Source organism: Mus caroli, chromosome 8 (assembly GCF_900094665.2).
Source record: "Mus caroli chromosome 8, CAROLI_EIJ_v1.1, whole genome shotgun sequence".
NCBI lineage: Eukaryota > Metazoa > Chordata > Mammalia > Rodentia > Muridae > Mus > Mus caroli.
In genome coordinates this window covers 10658487-10671610 of record NC_034577.1, presented here as the reverse complement: position 1 = coordinate 10671610, position 13124 = coordinate 10658487, and the positions used below count along the sequence as shown (strand labels likewise).

General features: G+C 47.8%; 1 non-coding gene across 1 annotated transcript; it reads left to right on the top strand.

Moving 5' to 3' along the window:
- The first annotated feature begins 5761 nt into the window (after window positions 1-5761).
- Window positions 5762-5892, top strand: LOC115031825. The gene has a single exon (XR_003837483.1). It is a non-coding gene; the product is annotated as a small nucleolar RNA SNORA17 (small nucleolar RNA).
- The last annotated feature ends 7232 nt before the right edge of the window (window positions 5893-13124 follow it).

The following is a 13124-nucleotide window of genomic DNA, read 5'->3' as shown; positions in this document are numbered from 1 at the left end:
GAGGAGAGGAGAGGAGAGGAGAGGAGAGGAGAGGAGAGGAGAGGAGTGAGAGAAGTGAGAGGTAAGAGAACAAAGGAATGATAGGAGTGAGAGAGATGAGGAGGGGCCGAACAGCCCCTTTTAAAGTGAGCTACTATCTTTTCTGTTGCTAGGTAACTGGGGAAGAGTTTAGCCTGAAGGTCAGAAGCTTGGGACATTGCCTACATGACTGCTAGCCATGCTTTTCTTGTGGGGGCTGTGTGGGGGGGTGGTAACTTAGGTAGGAGCCAGAGTTCCAGGGGCATGAGAGAACTCCTTCCTTCCCATGTAGGTAAATTATGACCACTGGGTCCCGGGGTTCAGCATCTCAGCTCATCTGAGACCAGCATGTCTGTGCATAGCCCAGTGCCCCACATAATACTGTCTGATATATGTCTAATACTGAACTATATCCACATCCTTTAAATTTTTTATTTTCATTTTTTTTTTAATTTGAGACATTTACTTGTACATACAAGTTGTCTTAGAATTTGCCCTACAGGTCCAGGTAGAACTTAGATTTAGAATTGTCTTGACCATAAATTACAATTAAGACTTCTCCTGCTAGGCGGTGGTGGCACACACCTTTAATCCCAGCACTTGGGAGGCAGAGACAGGCAGATTTCTGAGTTCGAGGCCAGCCTGGTCTACAGAGTGAGTTCCAGGACAGCCAGGGATATATAGAGAAACCCTGTCTCAAAAAACAAACAAACAAAACAAAACAAAACAAAACAAAACAAAACAAAAAAAGGCTTCTCCTTCATGGTAGTTGAAATCACAGGCCAAGAGTCCCAGATAGGTTTATAAGCACAGAAATCCTATCCTCCTCAAAAAAGAAGACAACTTAACCTAGAAACACATATTAAATGCCATCCAATGTTCAACAGGCGAACACATACTTTGTATGGAGGGGAGTTATAAAATAGGAGTGAACAGGAAATCTGGGCTCACAGAACATGCAGAATGCCACAACAGGACAGTGCCATGCTCTGGTGATCCATGCTCTGGTGGCGGCGTCCATAGCCCGTGTGGGGCGACTCAGCCAGAAGGAAGGTGACTGGGGTCATGCATGACTTTTACACGCTTCACTAATCACATTGAAAAGGACACAAGATCAATTGATTCTAATAGGTTTCGTTTTAATATAATGCACTCACTATATCACCGTTTCCTTCAAAATGCATTTCGTTTGTATGACTGCTTCATCTGCATGTATGTATATGCACCCCATGCATGCCCCAGTGCCTGCAGAGGTCAGGAGAGGGTGAGTGGCTCCCGGGAGACTATATTACAGAGCTGAGCAACCATGTGCAAGCTGGGAACAGAGCCCAAGTCCTCTGCAGGAGCAGCTAGTGCTTTTCACAGATGAGCCGTCTCTCCAGGCCCCAAATACCATCATTTCCACATGCAGCCTGCATGAAATACTGTTGACGCCTTTTGTGTTTTTATGTTGTTGTCAGAGACTGTGTATATTTTGTTCTAGGAGTACTTCTCAATCTGTAGCCTCCATAACCATGTGATGCTCATAGCCGCCACAATGAAGTCTGGGCAAACTGCATATCTTTCTGGCTACAAGACCCAGAAGACAAAGGAAGAGCCCAGACTTATACCCTAGATCCCAGGAGGGGACAACCTGAGAGTCAGGTATATAGCCTGGGTGCTAATGGAAATGTAAGAAGCCGTTCAGAGGTTGATGTCAAGCTGGAGAAAATACTAGAAAGCCACCCTGGAGTTCTGCTCTCTGCACATGGGGGTGGGNGCGGAGGAGGTCGACCTGCATGTCTGGACTATTCTCCTTTGTGCATAAACAGTCTCCTGCTAAGAAAAACAAGGGAGGGCTGGCTCCTCAGATCCCTTGTGCCTGTCCTTTGCTTGTTGACTCTTACCTGGCTATAGTGCGTTGTCCACAGTAACCCCACCCCCACCCTACCACACCTCCCAGAGTGCATAGCTAGAGTCAAAGTACTACAAGCATCAGACAGAGAGCGAATCGCAACAGAGAGGAGGCTGGACTGAAGCAGGACCCACTCAGGAGAACTCAACCAGATCTACTGACCAGAGTTCATGACCTCTGGGAATGATGGAGGCATAGTCAGGAAGCCACCAGGACTGGTAACAGGACTGACATCACAGAGACCAGCACTCAGCTAACAGCCCAGCCACCTGCCATCTTTGAAAGGCGTGCCAATCCTGCTCAAGGACCCACAGGGGCAGCATGACCACCTGCAGGGCTCTTGCAAGCATCAAGCAGGAGCCCTGTTAACAGGCATCGGATGAAGCAGCAGATGGGCTGATACAAACATCAACCCTACTTCATGACGGCACACACAGGACTGAGGAGGACCCAGCCTCATAGGAGCTGCTCAACTGTTCTATTCATGAGGTGTATAGAAAAGAAAACAAAAACAAAAACAATGACAACAAAACCAGAAATGTTAATTCGTAGAGCCTGGTCATACGCATTTCTCTTTAGGTCCCTTAAACCTGGAGCCATTTTTCTGGTTTCCTTCCTCCATGCTAAGGAACTCACTTTGTAGACGGTGGGGAAGGACTTGAGTTTGGGAGTCTCACTGGGAGTACAGCAAAGTGCTTTCAGACATTATATTTGGCCTGTGGGGGTGCTGGGTAACTGCTCCAGATCCAGAAGCCTGGGTGCANGTTCCTTTGTCGTGAAATTGGCTAGAAGCTAGGAGCAAGAAGGGAGTGCTGACAAAGNGTAACAGGAAACCCCTCCCAGGCGATGCACTGGAATGGCCTTCCCACTTGGCAACCAAGACTTCCAGCAGGCATTCCTGACACACCTTGGATACAGAACAATGTGTTGTGAAGCACATGGGGAGTCTTAGGCTCTTCTGTCTTCTACCCTGGGGACAAAGGCTCCTCGAGGCTCCAGAACTCAAGGCAAAGAGTGGGTGGCTGCGCACTGTGGGCACCCACTGGAGCAGAGAAGTGTTTATAGCTGCCAGTTCAATTGATTGAGCACCCTAAAGCACAGAGATCAAGAGTGTAGTGAGGCTATAAAGACATTAAAAATGGAACCCCATGGCTAGTTCTTATGTGCCTACACACAGTAGAGTGCCAGGTTCCAGCAAGAGAAGGCAGGAGAGATCTGGGACAGCAGGCTAGGAGGGTTAGTTTTAATTTTCAACCTAACACAATTCAGAATCACTGGGAGAAGGACTTCTAGGAAGAAGCATTATCTTACTTATGTTAATTGATGTGGGAAGTCTCCCACCCACCCACCCCCATTGTGGGCCGCACTGTTCCCTGAGAAGGAGGAGAAGGAAGGGGAGGAAGAGGGGGAAGGGAGGAGGGGGAGGAGAAGAGGAAGAAGGAGAGGAGGAGGAGGAAGAGGAGGAGAAAATGATGAAATTGGGAGGAAGGCATGTTTGAGAGTCCAAAGGGAGTTACAGGGAGAAAGAGGGTAAATATTATCAAGAAACATTGTAATGAAGCACAAAACTCTTAAAGAATAAAAACTATTATTATTATTTCTTAAAGAGATAACTAACTGAACCCCAGCAGGCATTCATCAGCTCATTGCTTTCTACTCTTGACTTCAAGTTTTTGCTGCCTCAGCTCCCTCACCGCGGGCTATAACCCAGAATTGTGAGTCACAAAAGCCCTTTGTCTCCCAAGTTACTTCTGTTGGAGTATTTTTATCACAGCAACAGGAAAAGAAAATAAGAGAGAGGGTATCTCATCACGAAGTCTATGAAGAGCCAGGAGGACCCCCAGAGAACTTGTGAAACCGTAAGAGAGAGACGCCCCGTCAAAGCTGGCTCACCAAAGGGGACAATGCCAAAGTCCACTGAGAAAGNATGCTGTCAGAAGTGGTGAGTCCAAAGTCAGCAGCAGCAATCTCTGGGGACTCCTAGTGACTACAGGAGTCCCCACAACTCCAAAGTGTCTTCATAGCCTCTTCTTGCCTGTTCCAGTGAGAGGGAAGATGGGGAGCCCTTCCTCTCTGCGTGATAATACCCCATATCCCCTCCTCATGCTCCAGCTCCCCTGTTAAGAAGAGATGCCATGCCTTTATGTTCTGCTTAGAAGGAACCTTCAACCACAGCTGTCAGAACTTCACCCGGGATCTGCCTGGGTTGGGGAGGGTTAGAGTCAGCCCTCCGCTGCTTGGAGACTGAGCCAGCTACCTGGTGTCATCCTGCACAAACTTTCCCTGAGTGTTAGCTTTATGCCTGCTGGGGCATGTAGACTCCAGAGCCTGAAGTCCTGATCTTTAATACCTTCAGGTTCGTTCAACCATTCAATGAACACAGTGAGGAAACAAAAGGTTTGCTTCAGCAACAGGAACCTACACAGTTGAATAACACTGCCTTTCACTGTTATTTTCAGTCACTGTGAAGTCTTTACAGTAGACTCCCCTTCTGAAAGCTGACCTCCAAAAGGATGCTCCCATAGAGTGTCCTCTTCCTCAGCCTTGCCATCCTGCCCCCAGGGACTCCACCACCCACCTCTTTTCTAATCCCCTGGTTGTTTTCCTTCATGGTATACAATCCCTTGCCACTGGGTTCTTTACTTGGCTTAAGAGAACAGCTTTTGCTCAAGTAACCCTCACTCCCAGCTCCTAGCTCAGTCCTAGGATTAGAGCTGGGCCTCCAAAACCATGCAGCTTCCCTACCGTATATGTGGAGCTCTGGAGGGTTGTTATGCAGCCTACAGCCAGCCTGGCTGAGGAGGGGGTATCTTTTTTTCTTCAGTGGTCAGCTTGGTTACCAACTTTGGCCCTCATGCCAACAGTCACGGTCTTCCTGACAGGCTGAATCTAATGGCACATGGCACAGCCAACTAGCCTGCCTCCTCCTGCCCACCTGCTTGGCTCTGATCCAGAGTCAGATACCTACTGTGAAGTCCTGTTTGTCCACAGTAAGACCTCTTCCCGAGGAGAGGTTTCCTGGGCTGGGAGCCTGTTAGTCCCTGTGGGTAAGCAGGATTCAGTGGGAAGGGAAATGCTGCAACCTTTCCCATGGCTTCCCAGGAAGGAGCGGGCACAGCAAGGCTAGCAGGCAGGTGAGACTGGCTAGCTGAGTCATCTCAAAGGGATGTGAGGAAGTCTGGGAAACAGAGTGGTCCAGGCCCAAGAGGGAGGCTAGGGCGAGCACCATGGGACAAATCAACAGTGAACCCCAGTGTGCGCCCACAGTGGGGAGGTGAGAGTCTTGGCTAGAGGAGGTGCCCAGAAAGATAATACTGTAGATGATCCCCGGATCACTGTGAACTTGAGGATGCAAAGTGAGCCAGTTTCAGAGTCTGCAAGGCTGTAGATATAAATACATCAGAAACACAAGAGTAAAGCCATGCTATAAGCTGTTCTTCACTGCCTAGCATCTCAAGATCCAGGCACTGGTGCTCAACTGATGGGGAAAATATCAAGTTTTCCTATGGGGCCCAGAGACTCTCTGCTGAGCCAGGACTACACTGAGGCAGCAACATGTCAGAGGCTAACCCCTGGCTCCCCCCAGAATGGGTAAACACACACACACAAACACACACACATCCCTTGGCCACTCCACTTTTCTCAAGAATTCTAATCTTACCTCCCATTGGCCATCCTGGGCTCCTCATAGAGCTCTCTCTACCATATCCATGGGGCTGCCCATATTCTCTAGTCTCCACAATGCCATCTCTTCTAGCATCCCATATGTCAGCTTCTTATCTCACCAATACATCTCAGTCCCAACTGATCACTGCCCACTGACATGCCAATATTAAAAAGCCAAGCCACCCTGCCCCTAGAAGCATTGCAGCTATGGCTGTTATGTCATGTGTGTGTCGGTAGGTGGCAGAGAGGAGAGAGGCTATGTCTATGCTCAGTGTTCTGACCTGGATGTAGGGGTTGTAGGTGAGCCAGCCCCAAGGGCATGAGAGAGCAGACCCTTCCCCTTGACTGCTAGGCAGTGGTACAAATGGGGGAGAAAAATCCTCCTCCCATCCCTCATCCCTTGTCATCTATGGCAGGCAGAGAGCTGTCCCTGGGAGATAGGAGTGGGAGAACTGGCCATGTCCCTCACATGCTGCAGTACTCCGAAGAGCAGGCCCTGCACCTCACCTGAGCAGTACAGTAGAGCTAACCCTAGATGTTGGAGCTTCTGGTGAGCAGGCTCCAAGGGTGTGAGAGTGGGAGAGCCTGCAGGCCCAGATCCAGGGCTTTGAATTGGCCCACCCTAATATCTACCCCGTTGATGAACTGCTGGAGTGCATGAAGGGACTGGTTCTACAGATCCAAAACCCCAGGGTCTCCATGACACAGGGCAAAAACAACAGGATATCCAAGAGGAGTCCCGTTGGAGAACTCTGATGCTAAGGTCACAGACCCTGATGTTAAGGCCGAAGTCAACCATGTCTGGACAGTTCTCTGAGCTCAATGCAAAATGGCAGACTCCCTTTCCTCTGTCTGACCTTGTTTGGAGAGTGTCTCTGAGCACATCCCAACCTTATTTGAAGAATGACCTTGCACAGAGCTTCCTGCAAGTGCTGTATGACTCAGTACCTGAGTCTTAGTCTTTCCCCCTACCCATATGATAATTCGGTGCTGTGTTATGACCAATCAGCCCTTCCTGTATGATAATTAGGCATTGTGTTCTGACCAATCAGCCTTTCCTTCAGATAACCCTAATAACCGTCCTATGCCTTACCCTTGGAGCAATACAATGAGCTGTCTCTCCGAAGCTGACTCCCAGAAGTTCTCTCTGCCATACTCACAGCCTTCTGAGTCCTGCTCGCAGCCTCTGTTCCCTTCATCACATGGGTGGATGGCCAACAACCCATGAGGAAACGGGAGACCCACAGAGCCCCAGTGAGGTTCCAGTAGCAATAGCAGAAGCCAGAGGCCTCACACAAGACCAACATTTGTAAGCAAAGAACTGTGGAGAGAAGAGTACACTTTGGGACACACTGTGACACACTACCGCTTCCATGAGACTTTTTTTTTTCTCTGTTGAGAGACCGGCTGTAAGGGTGGCAGGTGAACAAGAGGGGGACAGGAGATAAGTTGGGTGAAGGTGCATGATGTAAAACTCACAAAGAACCGATACAAAGTTTCATTTAAACATCAAAGCCATTCCCACTGCCTCGAGCTGCCAGAGCCAGCATGCCCCTACCTCTCCACCATCATCAAAACAAAAACAGTTCTCTGATGTTGCCCAGGAGCCTAAATACACAGAACAGAGAGACCTTCTTAGAGTCTCCAAGATGACCCTTGTGGGTTCACTCGTGAACACCTTGCCAAGTAACACCAAGTACTGCACCTGGTCCTTGTTCATCCCATAGCGCCCCTCCCTCCTTAACACTGACTACAACCCACACCCCACAAACCCATGCTCCACTCATGCGCAGGGTTCTCCACAGCATCTCTGGGCAGCACCAGCAGTCGCAGGCACTGGTACCAAGGTCTCACAATGAAACAGGATCCCATGGACAAACTCACTGTCTTTCTATACTCACAGCCTGGCCCTATACTCATAACCACGCCCAGGGTTAACTCTTCAGAGCAGCCACCATCAGATAGGTCAGCACAGTATGGCTAACATGGCCCCAAGGGCAGCGCCTGATACAGGACTGCAGAGGGAGCTCTATATTTTTGCTAATGACTACACACTGATTGCCCAAAGATTTTAGTGATGTTTTCTTTTTCATGTCACATACACTGATGCTATATCCTTGTCACTTCCCATTGATCTCCTCGCCTATATCCCCTTCTTTGCTTCATCTTTCTTTCTTTATGTGGAGATTAAATATAGAAAATACATGGCACTTTCCTTTCTGAGTCTGTCTGATTACACCCAAGATGACAGTCCCTAGTCACATCCATTTTCCTGTAAGTGACATGATTTAGTTCTTCTTTATGGCCAAGTAATGCTCTATTGTGTGTATATACCATGGATTTTTATTCATTCTTCCACTGACAGACATCTAGGCTGGATTCCATGACATGGCTATTGTGAATAGCAAAACAATAAACAACAGTATGCAGGTGTCTCTGCTGAAACACTTCAATATACGACGTGAATGGTGACTTACTGAATAGGACTCTGATGGCTCATGAAATCATAGCAAGGGCTGACAAATGGAATTTCATCAAATTAAAAGCCTTCCTTACAACAAAAGGATCAACGGAACAAAGAGACAGCTCCGGAACAGGAAAAATCGTTGCGAGCCATTCATCCAAAGGAAGACTAATAGCTAGATATGAAAAGAACTAAGAACAATTTAATAACAAAAGAACAGGTAATCCAATTATTAAATGGGTAAACGAACTGAACACTTTTCAAAGTTAGAAGTACAGATGGCCAAGATATATATGGAGAGAGAAAAAAAAAACCTCAACATTTTCAGCTATCAGGAAAAGGAGATCCCATCTCAAGCAGTCAGAATGGCTATGATCAAGAAAATGAACAGTAAATACTGGCAACCATGTGGGGAGAGAGGAATCTTGGCTTACTGGTGGGAGTGTAAGCTATTGGATCCACAGTGGAAATTAGTTTGGAGGTTCCTCAAAAACCTAAAGCTAGCAATACTATATGACCCAGCTATATCAACCCTGGGTGTATTCCTGGAGGAAGCAAAGTCAAGAGGTCTTGCCCAAAGCCCCGCTTCCAACTGCATACTTTCGTCTGTTCACACGTATGGGACACAAAATGAAAATGGTGTTCTAACGTGACATTTACTTGCAGCTGCAGATCCCAGAGCAGCATCCCTGGTGCTGCCCATTCTGCCTGAGAACTCGTAGATAATCCCCCTCGTAAGAAGATGTTTATGTGGAGGTTGGAAGTCTGATATGGCTGTCTCCTAAGAGGCTCTGCCAGAGCCTGACAAATACAGAGGTGGATGCTTTCAGTCAATCATTGGACTGAGCTCAGGGACCCCAATGGAGGAGTTGGAGAAGGAACTGAAGGAACTGAGGGGGTTTGCAGCCCCATGGGGAGAACAACAAGGTCAACCAGCCAGATTCCCCCACCAGGAGCTCCCAGGGATTAGACCACCAACCAAAGAGTACATGGAGGAACCCATGGTCCTGGCCATATATATGGCAGAGGATGGCCTTGTTGGACATCAGTGGGAGGAGAGGCCCTTGGGTCTGAGGGTGTTTGATGCCCCAGTGTAGGGGAATGCCAGGGAGGGAAGGCAGGAGTATGGAGGGAGGGTTGGGGAGGGGAGCACCCTCATAGAAGAAGGGGGTGGGGATGGGATAGGGGGTTTCCAGGGGGGAGACCTGGAGGGAGGATAACATTTGAAGTGTAAATAAAATATCCAATAAAGAAGAAGAAGAAGAAGAAGGGGAGGAAGAGGAGGAGGAGGAGGGTGTTTTCCTGACCTGACCTGAAATACAGGGGCAACTTCTGCCTGCCAACAGCCACTACTCCACTCCACTTTATCTAACAGGCTACTGACACTGGTCACCACCCCACACACACACACACACACTGTTTCTTATGTTCAAGGCCCTCTCTTCAGGGCTTCCTCATGATCTGCTCGCTTTCTCCTGTCTCACTCTCCACCACCAGGCCTCTGATACAAGCTCCTGTCCTATCTGGCTCAGTTCAAATACTTCTATTACCTCCTAACATAATCATCTTCAAGAGTCACACAACTTGGAAAGATGCCCCCCCCCCCCAAACCCTGGGAATCCTGTTTGAGATTTTACAGAGACACATTTAAATGTCACCAACTATTTTCCTCTTCGGGAAAAAAAAAAATCCTAAAAAGCAATACAACCACCTTCAGAACCTGGAGCTTCGGGTGTGAATGTCACCCTGAGTGACAGGAGAAGCCCTGGACGCTGCCACATTCTGGATGGGAGGTGCCAGGTGATGACATGGGAAGTTTCCGATGTCAGTGTGGCACTCCTGGGCCTGGAGTGACCATTCTCCTCAGGGTCCTTCTCTGAACTCTCCTGAGACATCAGACTGTTGGAACAGCTCCAGAGAAGGCTGTCTGCCAAGTCAGACACAGACAAATCCCATTCACACCCACGGGGACACCTGAGGAAAGGGTTATGGCTTCTTCCACTGCCTATGCCACAGTATAGAGTTTGTCACACAGCAGATTCATGGTTAACATGCCTCACAGTTACTCCACGTACCAGACCCCAGGCTTCTTAGTCTCACATTGCCATAAAAATAAAAAATAAAAATAAAAATAAACCTTTTTCCTTTCTCAATTTCATTATTTGTGCATCTGTCCTTAATATCTCTGCAAATTAACCCTAACTCCTACCTGAGGAAATGGCTGCTATAAATCAAGTGGGGTGAGGGTGATTTATATGCCACCTGAAAACTGTTAAGCAATGAGACTGTGCTGCTAAATAAGCCAGCCCGTGCGGGAAATCCATCACTGTCTTTACGTGAAGCTGCAGTTGTGAGGACGAGCTCATCATGCTAAGCGGGGTGTGGCGGAGGATGCAGGAATCAAGCATCACCAGTCAAGGAACCAGCACAGTGGCCACTGGGTCCCTACACAAGACGGTACATAAGGACATTTTAAGCTTGTCTATAAGCTCAGCCAAGGGGACTAGAGAGATGGTTCAACGGTTAAGAACACTTACTGCTCTTGCAGAGGACCCAGTTAGATTCCTAGCATCCACACGGAACATCTCACATCCACCTGCAACTAGCTCCAAGGGACCCAAAGCCTCTGGCTTCTGTATGTACCTGAACTCACAAGCACATACCCATACACAGATACATGCACAGGTACATGATTCAANATGTAATAAAAATAAATATTTTTAAAATCCNAATCAATACTTTATTTTACCAAAAGTTTTTAGACCTTTTCATTTAGTTCGGAGTATTTTTACAATGAAATGCACCTATCCTATAATGTTTGGGTTGGGGTGGTTTTGGTTTTTTTGTTTTGTTTTGTTTTTACAAATATTCAAACTTCTCAACTTCAAAAGAACGAATTCAGTGACTTTCACTTGATGGCTCCCTTTACATTATTAGAACTTCAGGAAGAAGCCTGCCCTTCCTGACACTAACGCCCTCCTTTTAGATCGCCAATGAGAAGGCCCTGCAAGTGGAGGCCACTGTAGGGCAACACAGAGGCATGTGGGTTAATTCTAAGAGGCATGGTTCTGAATTCCACTAATAAAAAGCCATCAGGCACCAGAAAGGTAGATGGATTCTTGCTGTGAGGGTCTGGTCTTCCCCATCAAACCCGACACCTATGACACACAGTGCCTGACTGACAGGTCACTGCTATGACACACAGTGCCTGACAGGTCACTGCTGCCAACCTCCACTGATACAATCCCAAGCATGCTTCCACCCAGAGCAAGGGCTCACCAGGTAACTTTCTCTCCAGTTCTCCCAGCCAAAGCCCTCACTGTCCATTGAGGGAGGGGGCATGGCATTCTCATGAGCAGAGAAAGAATAATAAATTTACTCCAAAAAGAGGCCAGGTGAGGTACAAAAAACCAGGCTCCAATCCCACAGCTCAGGGTGTCCTGCATCTTGACAAGACAGGAAAGAACCCTCTACCCCAACTCCCTACTAAAATACCCAAGCATCATGCAAAGATGGCAGCTAGGTCCCACACAGACAGCAGCTGGGCACAGCTGTGTTAGTAAAGGAGCCATCCCCACTGTCACACAGGTGACCAGATTGCAGTAACAGATATACATGCTCTGACATATGAGAACAACAGAACAGGCTAGCAAGTCACCAGCAAATCCATAAATGTCCCAAGAAAAAGGCCATGTGACAGGCCTACATATACTGTGTGCACGNAAGCACCACACAAACAGGCGCTCCTGAACAACACTGGAATGTGCAGCCTGTGGGTACATCACAGGCTTCTGAAAAGGAATCCCAGAGACCTGGAGTCCAAAGAAACTGGAAAGGGTATTAGCTGAGACCACAAATAATATAATGGTGCTGTAGACCCAGAAATGCCTGAAGGAAGAGCGGAGGGAAACGAGAGAGTGTGGGGGTGGGGGTGGGGGGATGATTCATAAACCTGAAANAACAAATGGAACAAAGAGGTGAAGGGAGTGTATAGCTGTGGTGTGAAAGACTGTGTAAAACGCTTTTCCTGGGGACACGTGTCTACTCACCCCAGACAGGGAGGGAGCCCATAACACATCAAAGTACTGATACCACCCAAGTCCAATTTGGTGAACCATGAGTTTTACTGTGGTTACTTACAGGGTTAGGAGTGAGGGGTTACAGGTACATCACCAAGGCCCACCTCAGCATGTGTAATAGCTCACAAAGCTGGGGACACTGCACTGCCTGCAGGTAGCTCAACGGGCTAGGGAGTGTCCTTTCTAGGTGGCTGGCTCTGTTGCTCCAAACTTCTAGCCAGTTTAAGTAGCCGACCTCATCTCAGAGTCTTTGCTGCTTGGCTTGACTGAGAGTCTTCTTTTCGGCTCAGCTTCACCAGTTAGAAAGGACTGCTCAGCTTTTATTGCTTTGCTTACTCCAGCAGGGAGGGGCCTGATGAATCTTGTCAGCTTCAGGAACTTTCTGAAGCTATTTTGAGTTGTTTATCTTCCTGCTTAAAGAACTTTCCTACAGGATGGAATNTTACAGTCTTGGGGGAAACTTATGCAACAGGTGTCACATGATATTGAACCATATCTGAACAAAAAGTAACAACACCGAGTATATGTATAGCCAGATCATCACCAAGCTAATTTTAAGTGTTGAAAACCAGTCCCTTAGTAAGTCACCTCTTAGCAAAGAAAAAGCTCGTGGGAAAGATGGAAAGTTAGTGGTCCAGGAAGATCACACACCAGGAGCCTATGTCCTTCAGAAGAAAGCCATATGTGTGACACTGTACAGGACCCTCTGCTATGTCTGATATTTTTTCTACATTTCCCCCAAAGAGTGCCAACATCCTTCTTATCCTCAAGGGCATAGCAATCTGGTGTTTCTGTCCTGGGCACAACTGTAACCTNGCACATGAAGACAGAGGATGGGCTCTACTGAGTTCCGGAAACCTCTTTCTTCAGTTCTATGGGCAGGGTGGCTTCTCCTGGACCCCTTTTTTGGTTCCCTCTCTCTCTCTCCAGGTAGCAGCCAACATGTAGCAGAAGGACAGAAGTATGCTAGAGCATACTGCCAATCCCAGAATCCCAGAATCAA